Here is a 13,374-nt window from a genome sequence, read left to right as displayed (position 1 = left end):
ACATTGCAGGAGACATTCCTATCCTAACGGGCCTTTAACTTTAATTTGGCTTCTTTGATGTGCATCTATCCATGTGTATTAGGAATTATTAGTGGGAAATGTTCCTTTTTAGTAGATATTTGCCTTGCAAACTGAGTTCAACGGTTTTGCCATGGAAAGAGTCTTGCAGTTATTTGCTTAATGAGTTTTTTTAATGTATCCTTAAATATTTGAATTAATTCAGTCCTTATTTTGTCAGTACCTGTAATTTGCGATGTTATGAGAGAACTATTGAAGTACAAGAGTCAGCACATTAAAGTCAATTAATGCGATTTAAGATGCCAAGTGCTAAAAGTATGCTTGTTATTTTAAAAGGAGATGTATGTGTAAATAAGGATTCATAGGAATATCCCTCACCCCCCGCCACCCCTAACCCTCCACATTATGTCGTTGTTCTGGGCTGGGTAGTGCTCAAATCTGGGAACATAAATGTGTAGATGTGGCAAAAGTTTCTGACTTTCAAGACCAATGAGAGTAGGATGAAGATCTTGCTTTAAGTTGAGTGTGGTGCATTTTGTTCTTCGGAAATAAATGGGTTTAAAGGAGAACTGTTCTCGTTTAGGTGTAAAGAGACCCGTGGATTTCAAAATTACTATTTATAAATAAATCTTCATCTTTGTTTGGTCTCATGCTTCTTCATCTGCAGAAACCTTGCCCGACCTGGATGTCTCAAGGGGCTTCCTGTTTCATTTAGAAAGAAAGCGGCCTTTCTGATGTAGAACATCTATCTCCTTTATTGGATTTCACTCTGAAAACTCAACAACCAAAGGTAATTGTCCTGGAAATTTCTTCAGCATTGAGACCTCCTATAACCAGCCATCATTAGACTGGATTCATACACTGAGGAAGATGCTTAAATGATTTCAGTTTTATCTGATAATGAGTAAGAGCCTTCAATTGTCTGTTTTCATTACGATCTTTTTCTTATTGTACATGGCACTGTGATTCAAAACGAGATCAATTCAGAGGTGTCTTGGCCAGTTATAAGTGCATGCTTTAATGAGTCTAAAATTAACAGTATATCCAAGAGCACACTCAAAACCTTTTCAGTAAAGCCTCAGTAACGAGTGGTCACAGAGTGCTGGGACTGAGAGGATATTTTGGTCGTAACAAAGATCACAGAGTTATTTATAGTTGTGGGCAAGCAGATACACCATTCTCTGGTGCAGTGTTTATGATCATGATTGCTTTCTGCATGGTTTGGAGAGCACATATGAGAGCTTTGGCTACAAAGGGTGTATGAATAGTAGATAGAGAAGTACTGGGACAGCAGAAAGACTTTCCAAACTCTGATGCAGAGTAAGATGGTTTTGATTTTGACACATCAATAAAACCGAGATGTTTTACTTAACCATGTATGAGTATAGTAAATCTAGCTGCTCTACAGAGTACTTATTCTTGATGGCCAAAAACTAAGAATAAGAACAAGATTCATCACTTGGAGAATACAACAAGGTTGTGGCACGCTCGAGTTACATATTGCAATTCTGATGGATTCTTCTTTTTGCAGTTCCTCACTTCTTGAATATCCCTAGATGCCAGACTGTATCCTGAAATATTATGGTAGGTCTCTCAGTTGGAACATAATTGTAATATCACTCTAGCCATGTAGCACCACCCCAGCACCGCTCCATAAGTCCCCTTTTTTGCCCAAAAACCCATTGTGAATCTCAAGATGCTCTCTGTTTTTTTTCCCACAGAAGTTAGTTTTAGGAAATGTCTCCTCCCAGATAGGTCAGGCTTTAGCCATGCCGTTCTGCCAGTGATAGCCTTCCATTTCAGACCCCCTCCAGGTCTGTTTGTGGTGCTTGGGTCCAAAGCACGACTTCAGGTCATTTGAGCAGAGCAACCTCATGCATGCCAAGACAATCAAAGATCTGGAGGGGAAGCTTTTAATGATCTGCTTAAAGTGTGCCAGGCCTAGTGCTGATATCCATCAAGATTGTAATTGCACTCTTCATCATCATAGTCATCCAAATATAAGAAAATTAAACATATGGCGGGCATCAGTGGAATGATTCCATGACCAGACTTTGTTCCAAGCAAGAGATAGATCTTCTCAATGTTATCCTTCCCCAAGTGGAGTTCTACTCCAAGCCGCAGCTGGTGGACCTCTCTGGCGGAAGAAACTGTGTCGCTCACTCCTGAACTCCAACGCTAGGTGGCTCCAGCCCCATTGTGTCTGGAGTTTCCTGTGACAATCTTATGCAGTTGGTCAAGATGCTGCGGTTTAAGCACAAAGCAGTTAATTGTGGAGCGCTATTAGGACCCATGGTTTCGTTGGCCCCCTGACTTGATTTCCGTTGGTAGGTATTTCCCCGGCACTTGCTGGCACCAGAAGCCCATCGCAAGAGATTGCCACACCCGATGGACACTCCCTCCCCTACTCCCAATGCCAGCAGCAGCCACACCAGTGGATCAGTAGTCACATCATTGACACCATTGCCAATGCTTCCACCTGTTCCTGTTGTTCCACCGGTACCTCCACCATGAACAAAGGCCAAATGAAAGCGCTCAAGGCAGGCTTGCAGCAGCTGGTGGCGGACCACCTCAACACCAAAACGTCTATCCTCAACATGGGCTTCTCAGTCAATCTGCCCAAGGTACACTTGGAGCCCTTTCAGCACTTTGTCTTAATTGGGGTGGTTGTGGACACAACTTTTTTCCAGTCTTTTTCTCCTCCACTTCATATCAGGGGCATTCATGATGTGATTCTGATATTTCAGGAAGGAGTTTAAGTGTCAGTTCTAAAGGCTGTCGGTCTCCGAGGTCTGCTGACATTCTGCATCCCGCTGGTCACTTGTGCACACTGGCACATGGTGGCTCTCCAGGGGTTCATCTGTCAGGAATGGTTTCAATATAAGGATAGTCTAACAGATGTGATCAGGCTCACCCAGACACTGGGTTGTATCTCTGGTGATGGAAAAGGTCCAGGCAGTAGCAATTTTCTTTGCACACCACCAGCAGAGGCAACAGTAGTGATGGATGCTGCAACATAAGGATAGGGTGGGACATGGTTGTATTTCTTCAGGCCTTTAACGAGGCAAAACTCTTGGGTTTTGAAAGAGACTTTTTTATTGTTCTGAAAATGTTTAAAGCCATGTCCAATGACTTTTTCACGTAAATTATTTAAAATGCCATTGGGTTAGCGAGGAATTGCTTTGTGCAGTAGATATATTGATTTCACGGAGCCATGTTTACATTCACATTTGCTCCCAAGTACTCAAAAGACTTAACTCTCTCCAACTTCATCCCTTCCAGTTTTATTTAACCATAATATCTCTTATGCAGGTTTATGGCCATGAATTTAGTCTTGGCTGGATTTACTTCGAGCCCTCGTTGATTGAAGAAGATGCCTGTAGGCCCATAGGTGTCTAGGAAATAAATAATGTGTTGTTTACAAGCAGGAGGACCAGATGTTCTTGCAGTAGGCCAGAAAATCTTTAACATCAATTATGTAGAGCGAAAATAAAGTGCAAGAACACTCATTTGACGCACTCCTTTCTTTATAGGGATGTGGTCTGTTAATTCACTCAAGGGGCCACAACTCACTTCTGCAAAGGTGTTTTCATACTATCTTATTAGAATAGATAGGTTGTTGTCTGGGACTTCATTGTCTTAAGGACCGTCCACAGCTTACTATGCAGGACTTGAGGTCCACGAATGCAACATATAAATGCCTCATTTCTTGGACAATATTGTTCCAGCATATAGGAAGGAATCTAAAGACCTGGTTGACTGTACCAACCTTTTGTTTTTAAAACCAGCTTGTAGGTGTGGGATAACATTATGGTCAACGGCCCAGTCCTAAATTTTCCCTAATAACTGGCGGCAAATGTTTTTTACAGCTATCAGTAAGGCTTAGGGGGCCCTTTTTAAATATAGAACTATATCAACCGCTGCCCATGTAGAAGGAACTCCAGTTCCCATCAGAATTGCATTAGCAATGTTATTAATATTCGGGTCCCATTTTTGTGGCTGTGATATAAAAAGTTTGGCTGGTATTTTATTGTGGTGTGGTGTCTTGTTCATGATTTTACTCCCACGTCTGCTTACAAGAGCTGCTGTGTTGTGAGGCCAGGGGAGCAGGTGGAACGTGTGTGTGTGTGTGTGTCTGTCTGTCTGTCTGTCTGTCTGTCTCTACAGTCAAGCCTTTTGTTTCCAAAATACTTAAAACCTCCCCCAAAACTGTGTCCTGTTCCTTTCTATCTTTGCCAAATAGCAAAATATCATCTTGAAAACATCTCACATTGGTATGTTTACCAAATAACTGATACATTAACCTCTGGAAGATGGCAGCTGCCGAAGCTAAACCAAATGGTAGTCTTTTATATTGGAAACATCCCACTGGAGTAATAAACGCAGTGTACTTCTTACTTGCTTCACTCAATTTGATTTGGTGGTATGCTGCAGATAAATCTATGGTGGAAAACCATTTAGCTCCCTTAATTAATGTTAACATCTCTGAAATTCTTGGTAGAGGAAATTTATCCACTACAATATTTTTATTCAGATGGCGCAAATCTATGCATAAATGAATCTTTCCAGTCGCGTGTTTAACTACTACAGAAGAAATCCATTCGAAAGACTCAATTGGTTCGATGATATCGGCTTCCATTAATTTCTCCAATTCTTTCTCCACTTCACTCCTGATTAGAATGGGAATGTTCCTTACTTTATGTATCTTTGGACTGGCATTAGTTTTAAGAACAATACTGTGTTCAAAACCTTCCAAAACACCAATTTTCCCACTAAAAACTTTAGGAAATTTTTTAAACATTTCATTTGCAATACATTCTTCCTCATCCACTACCATAACTGGTTCAGGACTATTCGGATCAAGGGTAATATGCAAGTCTCCCTGATCCTTCCAACCTAGGACTGAAGGTCCCTTCCTTGCTACATATAACTTCCCCACAGATTTTCTGTTTTTAAAAACAAATGTAAGTTCTCTGGAACCCAACAGATCTATCTTCTCTCCGGAAAATCCTTCTGGGCTAATATCAGGTTTTTGTAAATTGCTACCTAGTTTTTCCACAAATTTTGACTTCCACACTCCCTCATTAATGATAGTAAAAGGAGAACCTGAGTCAACATAAACTTGAATCTCAACTCCTCCTATGTGCATTAAGCATACTGGTTTCTTCTAATTACCGATAGACTCTTCCTGAACATTAAATACAAACATTTGATCTTTACTCATACTTTTGCTGTCCTGCTTAATTCTATTGACCTTACTCACATCTTCGCTTGAATTATCACTTACTCCATCCACATACTTCACATTATTATTCCTCTTTTTCTTTTTACACACCCTAGCAAAATGCCCTATAACTCCACATGCCGCACACTTCTGCTTCAACACAGGACAATATTTGTGAGAAGCTAAATGTGAAGTGCTATCACAACGATAACACCTTTGACCATGTTGGTTCTTCTCGCTTTCATTCTTTGTTCTGCCCATCCCCTTATACTTTATTTTGTTAACTGTGTCTTCATTAATATCATTATAATCTGTTTTAACTGCTTTTGCACTACGACTAGATAACTCAGCTTTCCTAACTATCGCTAAAATACCACCCAATTCAACATCTCCATTTATCCACAATCTTTCTTGAATTGCTGGATCACGGATATGCATTACTACTTGGTCTCTAATTAACTGACTTTGCAAATGATCAAATTTACAATCATTTGCCAATACTTTGAGCGCGGCTACATACTCATCCACAGTCTCACCACATTCTTGTTTCCTTTGAAAGAATTTGTATCTTAGAATGCCTATACACACTTTAGGTGCGAAATAATTATCAAACTCCTTCAACACGTTCTCAAATACAGTGGTGTCCCCACTGCCACTAATCTTTGTCATAGATTCGTATACTTTTAGTCCTTCAGGTCCCACAGAATGTAGAAAAATCTTTTTCTTCCTCTCCGAACTCCTTTTTCTTTCTTCGTCGATAGTCTCCAAGAAATTTAGAAAGTACGATTTCCATTCTGTCTATTTCATACATGGACTCGCTCCTGCTGGCTAAAATGCTTATGGGGGTTGAAGGGAAAATTGTTGTGTAGTCATTTGAAAAATATTATTACGTAAAGCTGTGTACAAGGGAATTTATTCAGTGACGAATTCACAGTACCGTATTAAAATGTCACAAATAAAGAAGTTTTCAGTTCCAAAACCTGTAAAACACCAGTATACCAATAATCTGTAGATTGTAGGCGAAAAACTGTCCCTATTTCTCTGCTCTGTGCACTACTTCTGAGAAAACGCTCAGTTTTCCTGCTCTAACACTCTTCAGGATAAACAAATGTGTTGCCAAGGTTCTTTCCTTTAATCGACATGAACACGTCTGAGCATTTATTACGTGTGAAATCCAGGAGCTCGAGGTATAGAATGGAGAGCACAGCTTGAAGGTCGCTTGGCGTAACGGTAACGCCTCTTAAAGATTTTTCCTTGTAATAATTTTAAAAGTAGTCCAAAAATAGAATATAAGTTTCGGCAAGCCTTACAGGAATTGTGCGCTTAAATCCAGCGAAGGGTAAGATCGTGCGCTCAGATTTAAATGTCAGAAAGATCTTACCGGAATCGGGCACACCCTCTCGTCGCCAATTCTTGTAAAGTCGGAGGCTTTGTAGTTTAAAACCTTGCTTTATTTGTAGGTTACAATTAGTAAAAAGGCTTGCCAAACTGTCGTGGTCGCTGCGTGTCTCTCTCCAACTCCGATCTGAAACTCCCTTCGAATCGGAATGCAGCCACGCAACAACCACGCGCTAACACAATGTTCTAACTAGAATACAACTTAAATATCAACATAACAAGGAGCGAGCCATGACTGGTTAAATGTTCTCTTCACTGCTGCTGCCGCGATGTCCTCTGGAGCAGGTAACATTTGGCTACGGTTTGGTGTTTGGGCCTTGCTAACAGATATTAACTAACTTACTTTCTTGGTAGATCATGCCATTTGTTTTTCAAAATAGCCAGTTGAATCTGGTGTTTTGGTGAGGAGATCCAAGATTTTCCTGAAAGCCATTGGGACCTAAGGCCACAGTCCAGAGGAATTCTTCACCTCCAGTGAGATTCTTGGATGACACTATGGGCTTGTTGAACCTGTAGCCTTTGTTTATTCTACCTGTACTTTATTGGAATCTGGACTTGGTCCTGTTCAGGATGGTGCCTCAACTCTTTAAGCCCATGAAATCCTTTGAAATTGTGGTATATTTTGTTGCATGACTTCCTTTCCTCGTTGCCATAATTTCAGCTACATGAGCTTCGGGCACTAACCCCCGCTGAAAAATCCAAAAGGTTACAAAAGGTGCAGTGGTTCACCCATTTTCCTCCAAACTATTCACTGAGTTTCAACCGGAAAATTAGATTTGTCTTCCTACATACCAGTGGTTAATTTGTGCTTGTTTCCAGTGCAGGGCACCAGCACTTATTTTTGAGGGCTGGCACTTATTTCTCTGCCACAAGCATTTACTGCGAGCAAAAAACACAAATGGGAAAGACGGAGGATAAGAAAAACAAAAAAGTGTCACAATGGGAGAAAGCAGAAAGCTTCAAGAGTGAGCTGAGCGGCAGGGAGTGGCTGTAAATGGATTGAAGAAGCTTCAGGATTACGCTGCCTCAGTATTCCCTGCTCGCACATTTATTTGCAGCAGCCACATGTATAAGAGGAGTGCTTTGGGCATGCCACATTTTTGTGTACAAATTAAGCACTGCTGCATACATTAATCAATTAATTGTATAGATCTCAATTGAGTTACTTGAGGGACATTAAATTGCAGGTAAGTACCTCACGAGGATTGTTACATCACAGATAACTACATCAGATATACATATATAATGTGTGTGTGTGTGTGTGTGTATATATATGTGTGTGTGTGTGTGTGTGTGTTGTTGGACCTGGCCCTTTTTGCAGTGTCATCCCCAAACCCTTTTTTTTTTTTTTTTGCCTCCTTCTTCCTATTGTTTCTGACCAGTTTTTGTTGGCTTTAGGACTCCGGGCACTTTACCACTGCTAACCAGTGCTAATGTGCATATGTTCTCTGTCTAAATTGTATTGGTGATTGGTTTATCCATGATTGGCATATTGGATTTACTAGTAAGTCCATAGTAAAGTGCAATAGAGGTGCCCAGGGCCTGTAAATCAAATGCTACTAGTGGGCCTGCAGCACTGGTTGTGCCACCCACATGCGCAGCCCTATAAACATGTCTAAGACCTGCCACTGCAGTGTCTGTGTGTGCAGCCTTGCACTGCCAGTTTAACCTGACAAGTGTACCACTTGCCTGGCCCAAACCTTTCCTTTTACTACATGCAAGCCTCCCCTAAGGTAGGCCCTAGGTAGCCCCATGGGCAGGGTGCAGTGTGTTTAAGAGGTAGGACATGTACTGGTGTGTTGTACATGTCCTTGTAGTGAAATGCTGCCAAATTCGGTGTTCACTATTGCAAGGCCTGTCTCTCCCATAGATTAACATGGGGACTGCCTTTTAAGTATAGTTTCCCATTGAGACCAGATAGAAATGTGGAGTTCTCTGAACTCGCAATTTAAAATGTATCTTTTGGTGGAGTTGGTTTTTAGATTGTCTGATTGAAAATGCCACTTTTAGAAAGTGGGCCCTTTTTTTTTTTTTTTTTTTTTTTTTTTTTTTGCTTTTTGCCGTGACCGGCGCGATTGGCATCAGATTGTAGGGAACGTCATGATGCCGTGATAACACCAAATTGAAGCATTTGTGTTTCTAAGCGCTATATTCAAGTTTAATCTTGGAAAATTCACAACTTTGCTTGTGTATGTTGGATTTTTGTTGTTTTGGTCTTGTTTCACTCCGATAAATATTGGCTATGTTTCTAAACTGGTGTTGAGTGTTTTTGTGGTGTTATCACTTTGTTACTGTGTGTGTTTGTATAAATACTTTACACATTGTCTTTGATATTAGCCTGACTGCTTGTGCCAAGCTACCTAGGGCGTGAGCAGGGGTTATCCTAGGTGTGTACCACCCTTACTCTTACTAACGTGAGGGTCCCTGCTTGGACAAAGTGCAGATTGACTGCCAACCAGAGACCCCATTTCTAACATGTGTCTAAAGGTGTATGTATATATAGATATATGAATGCATATATAGATATGTGTATATATGAACAAGTATGTAGAAATATATGTATGTGTATATATAGATAGATGTATGTATGTAGTTATAGATGTGTATATATAAATAACCTAGTGGCATTCACCACTAGGTAGGTATAGTTAGGTGTGCTTTTCCACAGGAAGAATGTTTTTTTTTTTCTAATAACTTTGGCCGCTATTTGACAAATCTTCACAAAACTTTTCAAAAAAAATTTCATCCAGCTACGCTCCTTCCTGGGAAGTTTGAGTGATCCATCGGGTGGGGAGTGAGGAAAAAAAATTGTGGGTCCCAAAACACAAAATTATCATGCATTTTCCGTTGATTTCTTTGGGCAGGGCTACAATAAAAACTGCCAAGCAGAATTACACCAGATTTGGCAGGAAGCTTGATCTTGGTCTGCAGGTAGTCCCTCTCCATACACACTACTATGCACACAGTCATGTGAGAGAGGTCTCGGTAGAGAGACCAGTCTCTCTCCACACACCCTACAATGCACACCTGTCATCTGAGAGAAAGATTTGGAAGGAGAGCCCAGTCCCTCCACACTCGATACTATGCACACTTGTCATCTGAGAGAGATCTGAAAAGGGAGACTAGTCCTTCCACACTTACTACTATGCATGCCTGTCATCTGAGAGAGAGATATGAAAGGAGAATCCAGTCCCTCCACACGCCCTACTACGAACACCTATCATCGGAGAAACCGGTTTGACAGGTGAGGCCAGCCCATATATGCACTCAAATATGCACACCTTTCATCTCGGAGAGATGCCTGAGAGGAAAGGGCAGTCCCTCTCCACTTACTAGTATGCACACCCGTCATCTAGAAGAGGGGTCTGAGAGGAACGGACATTCGTTCTCCTCTCACTGCTACGCACACCCAACATCTCAGATATCGGAGAGGAAAAGGCAGTCCCTCTCTCCTCACTTCTATGCACACCTATCATCTGAGAAAGATGTCTCCTCAGAGAGGCCAGTATCTGTTCCCACATCCTACAATGCACACCTTTCTTCTCAGGGAGAGGTCTGAGAGAAAATGGAAATGCCTCTTTGCTCACTACCATGCACACTTGTCATCTGAGAGAGAGCGTCATCTGAGAGAGAGCGAGGGGTCTTGGTGGAGAGGACAGTCTCTCTCAACACACCCTACTATGCACAGCAATCATTTGAAAGAGAGATCTGCCAGTAGAGGCCAGTCCATGTACACACCGTAATACGCGCACCCTTGATGTTGGTGAGAGGTCTGAGAAGAAAGGGCAGCCGTTTCCACTCGCTACTATGCGCATTCGTCATCTCAGAGAGAGGTCTTGGTGGAGAGGCCAGTCCGTCCACACACCCTACTACGGGCATACATCATCTGAGAGAGAGGTCTGAAATTAGTGGCCTGTTGCTGCTCACTCTCTACTCCGCACACCTGTCCTCTGAAAGAGAGGTCTTCAAGAATGTCAGTCCTTTCACACACCAAACTACACACACCTATCATTAGAAAGAGGTCTTAGCGGAGACACCAGTCATTTGAGAGAGTGGTCTGACAGGAGAGACCATTCAATCTACACACCCTACTGTGCACGGCTGTCATTTGAGAAAGGGGCCTCAAAGGAGAGGCCAGTCTAGAGTGTTCTATGTACACCCATTATTTGAGAGAGGGGTCTGACAGGAGAGGGCAGTACCTCTCCACGCACTGCTATGCATATTTGTAATTCAAGAGAGTGCTTTGATATGTGATAGTAGCCCCGTCTTACATTGTAATATGCAGAACTATTATAGAAAAAAGGGTTCTCAGTGGAGATGTCATTCCCTCTCATATACTACTATTGTCCTTCAGTTGTGTTGCTATCCTGCAAGAGACTGCAAGAGAAGTGTGTGCAAGCTTCAGTAATTGAAGCCTGCCTCATGGGGTAAGTTCGAACTTCGCAAACATCTTGCAAGACCTGCATGGAAAATCGCTGGTCCTGCCTGAGGTGTTTCCCGATCAAACTAGCATCTCATGAGACCTACATGGAAAAGTACGGGCTTGCCACAAGGTGTTTTCTGATCCCGCAAGAGTCTTGCGGTATTGTAAGGGGAGAACCACAAAAAAAGGGCCAAAGCTCAACCAATGGTTACCATTCTTATTACATGGTTGAAGAAATGCTGTGATGTGATTGGCTGTAGAACAAGCGATTAATTCAGTTTGTCCTTGGTGCTTTGGAGGAGAAGGAAGTCTGAGATGTGCTCAGCAGAAGTGAATTTATGTGGAGCTAAAGAGACTGGTGTCTTCATCTACATTCAAGAAAGAACTTCAAGTTCAGGTAATTAATACTATTGTTTATAAATGTTGTGACGTGTCAGTAATGCTGGTAAACTTATTCTACACCAAGTCTATAGAGGGAAAAGCTGTTTGGGGAGATGTAGATGTTTTAATATAACTTTTGAGAGGTACACATTATAATGTAGGGAGATGTGAGCAAGGTATGCAGATTGTGTTAAACAGTGTTTTTCAACTATATATACTTTTCAATAAAGGAAGTACTGTTAAATTATAAAAACAAGAATGTAATAATACAAGCTGTACTGTTCTAATGAATCGTGTTTGTGTGTGTGTGTGTGTGTGTGTGTATATATATATATATATATATATATATATAATAATGTTAGCCCTATGAGTTGTTTGAGTGGTGATATTGCTGTTTCTAGACTACTGAAACATTGTGGTGAATGTTAGCAAAGTTGTGCCACAATGATTGTGTTACTTCAGAAACTGTTATGGAAGCAGAGTTCATGGCATGTTATAATTTAATTGCAAGAATATGGAAATAGACTGGTTGAACGTGGTATTTTCAGGAGAAGGGACAGACAAGTTACTGGTGCACTAGCTATAAGTATGTGATTGTGGGCAAAAAATGTAGTAAAGCTTAGACCCTATAGTGCTCTATCACTGTTATGAATTATTGATCAGTATGTAACTTTTAACTTTTTTTAATTGTCATTTTTTTAAGGAGGAAAATAGAAACTTGTCTCAGAGGAAATAATTGTCTTCTTACTTTAGCAGCAAAAAAGAATATTGTTAACACAAGAATGCTTATTGTGCTGTTCACCAATAACTACCTCTTGAAGCGTGGTGTTTTGAAGTTAGAAGGATGTGGTAATGGCTAACCAGTTGCAGCACAAGCTAACTGTGCACAAACTAGGCTTTGTGAACTGTAATTTATAGATGTGTTGCTTTGCTGAAACTTTCTTGCCACCTAGTGTGCTAATATATACCAGGAAATGGAAGACTTTTTAGCACGCTAAGGTGGCTAAAAGACAGGAAAAGAAGTGCTTTTTTAATCAAAACCCAGTAGGCAAATAAAGCAAAGAGGGACAGTCATTAGCACCTTCTGATGAGTGTCACAAAAGTCATGTTATATAGTTGTTTTGTTTAATAGTTCATAAAGTGTGTTAATATAGTTGTAGTTTTGTATTGTTGTTAAATAGTTCCGTTGTAATAAAGTTTAAAGCTACTTTTAATTTCTTTGCCTAATACTTATTAGAAATTTCAATTTTATTATTGTATTGTAATAGTCACTGAAACTGGAAGTTCCATATTCAGGAACTTGAATTATGCTGCTGCTTGTATATAACTCCAGTCAAAGGATAACCAGTTTTTTAAAAACGTGTGCATGAAGAAACTAAAAAGTAATTGGAGAGTATTGGAAATTTTAACATGTGGTTACATTTCCAGCACGCTGAGCTGACAGAAAATACGTGACAGGAAGCAGGTTCAGAGTATGGAAATATATTAAAACATGAGAATAGGAATAGTTTGCAACCAAACTAAAAGTGCTGTTGTTTCTCACATGTTTCCCACATAAGAAGTCACCAGCTTCGATAATGCAGCACATTATGAACACTCAGAAACAGACAATGTGCCTAATCGTAGCATTGGACAAGTGTGCACAATTTAACTTAGGAATGCTTCATTTGGAGAAACAAGAAATAGTGACTCTTAATAGTGAAGATAAATGAAATATCAAATTTTAAACTTAGCGCTATGTCAATCGGTGGTAAAGAACCCAGTATTTTTAGAGAAAACAGTCTCTAAACTCTGTAAAAACTGAAAAATAATTTTACGACAAAACCGGAACATTGAAGAGGGATTAGTGAATGCTGCAATGGGGAATGTGACAGACTTAATTACAAACGCAACAGAACAGAGAATGAATATATTCTGATTACATTTAATA

At 40.5% G+C, this 13,374-nt stretch overlaps 1 protein-coding gene across 6 annotated transcripts in view; it reads left to right on the top strand.

Moving 5' to 3' along the window:
• The window catches only part of NEK7 (NIMA related kinase 7), a 337,523-nt gene that overhangs the window by 57,448 nt on the left and 266,701 nt on the right, over positions 1 to 13,374 (top strand). For 2 of the 6 annotated variants that reach the window (XM_069232116.1, XM_069232112.1), the window contains exon 3: positions 686 to 808. The exons of 3 other annotated variants lie outside the window; for them this stretch is intronic. The gene's annotated coding sequence lies outside the window, so the exon portion shown is untranslated. Of the gene's footprint in view, positions 1 to 685; positions 809 to 11,362; positions 11,461 to 13,374 lie in introns of all 6 variants that reach the window. One more of the 6 variants, XM_069232113.1, reaches the window with a different exon arrangement.

Source organism: Pleurodeles waltl, chromosome 4_2, assembly GCF_031143425.1.
Source record: "Pleurodeles waltl isolate 20211129_DDA chromosome 4_2, aPleWal1.hap1.20221129, whole genome shotgun sequence".
Taxonomy (NCBI): Eukaryota; Metazoa; Chordata; class Amphibia; order Caudata; family Salamandridae; genus Pleurodeles; species Pleurodeles waltl.
This window is presented reverse-complemented; position numbering and strand designations above follow the sequence as displayed.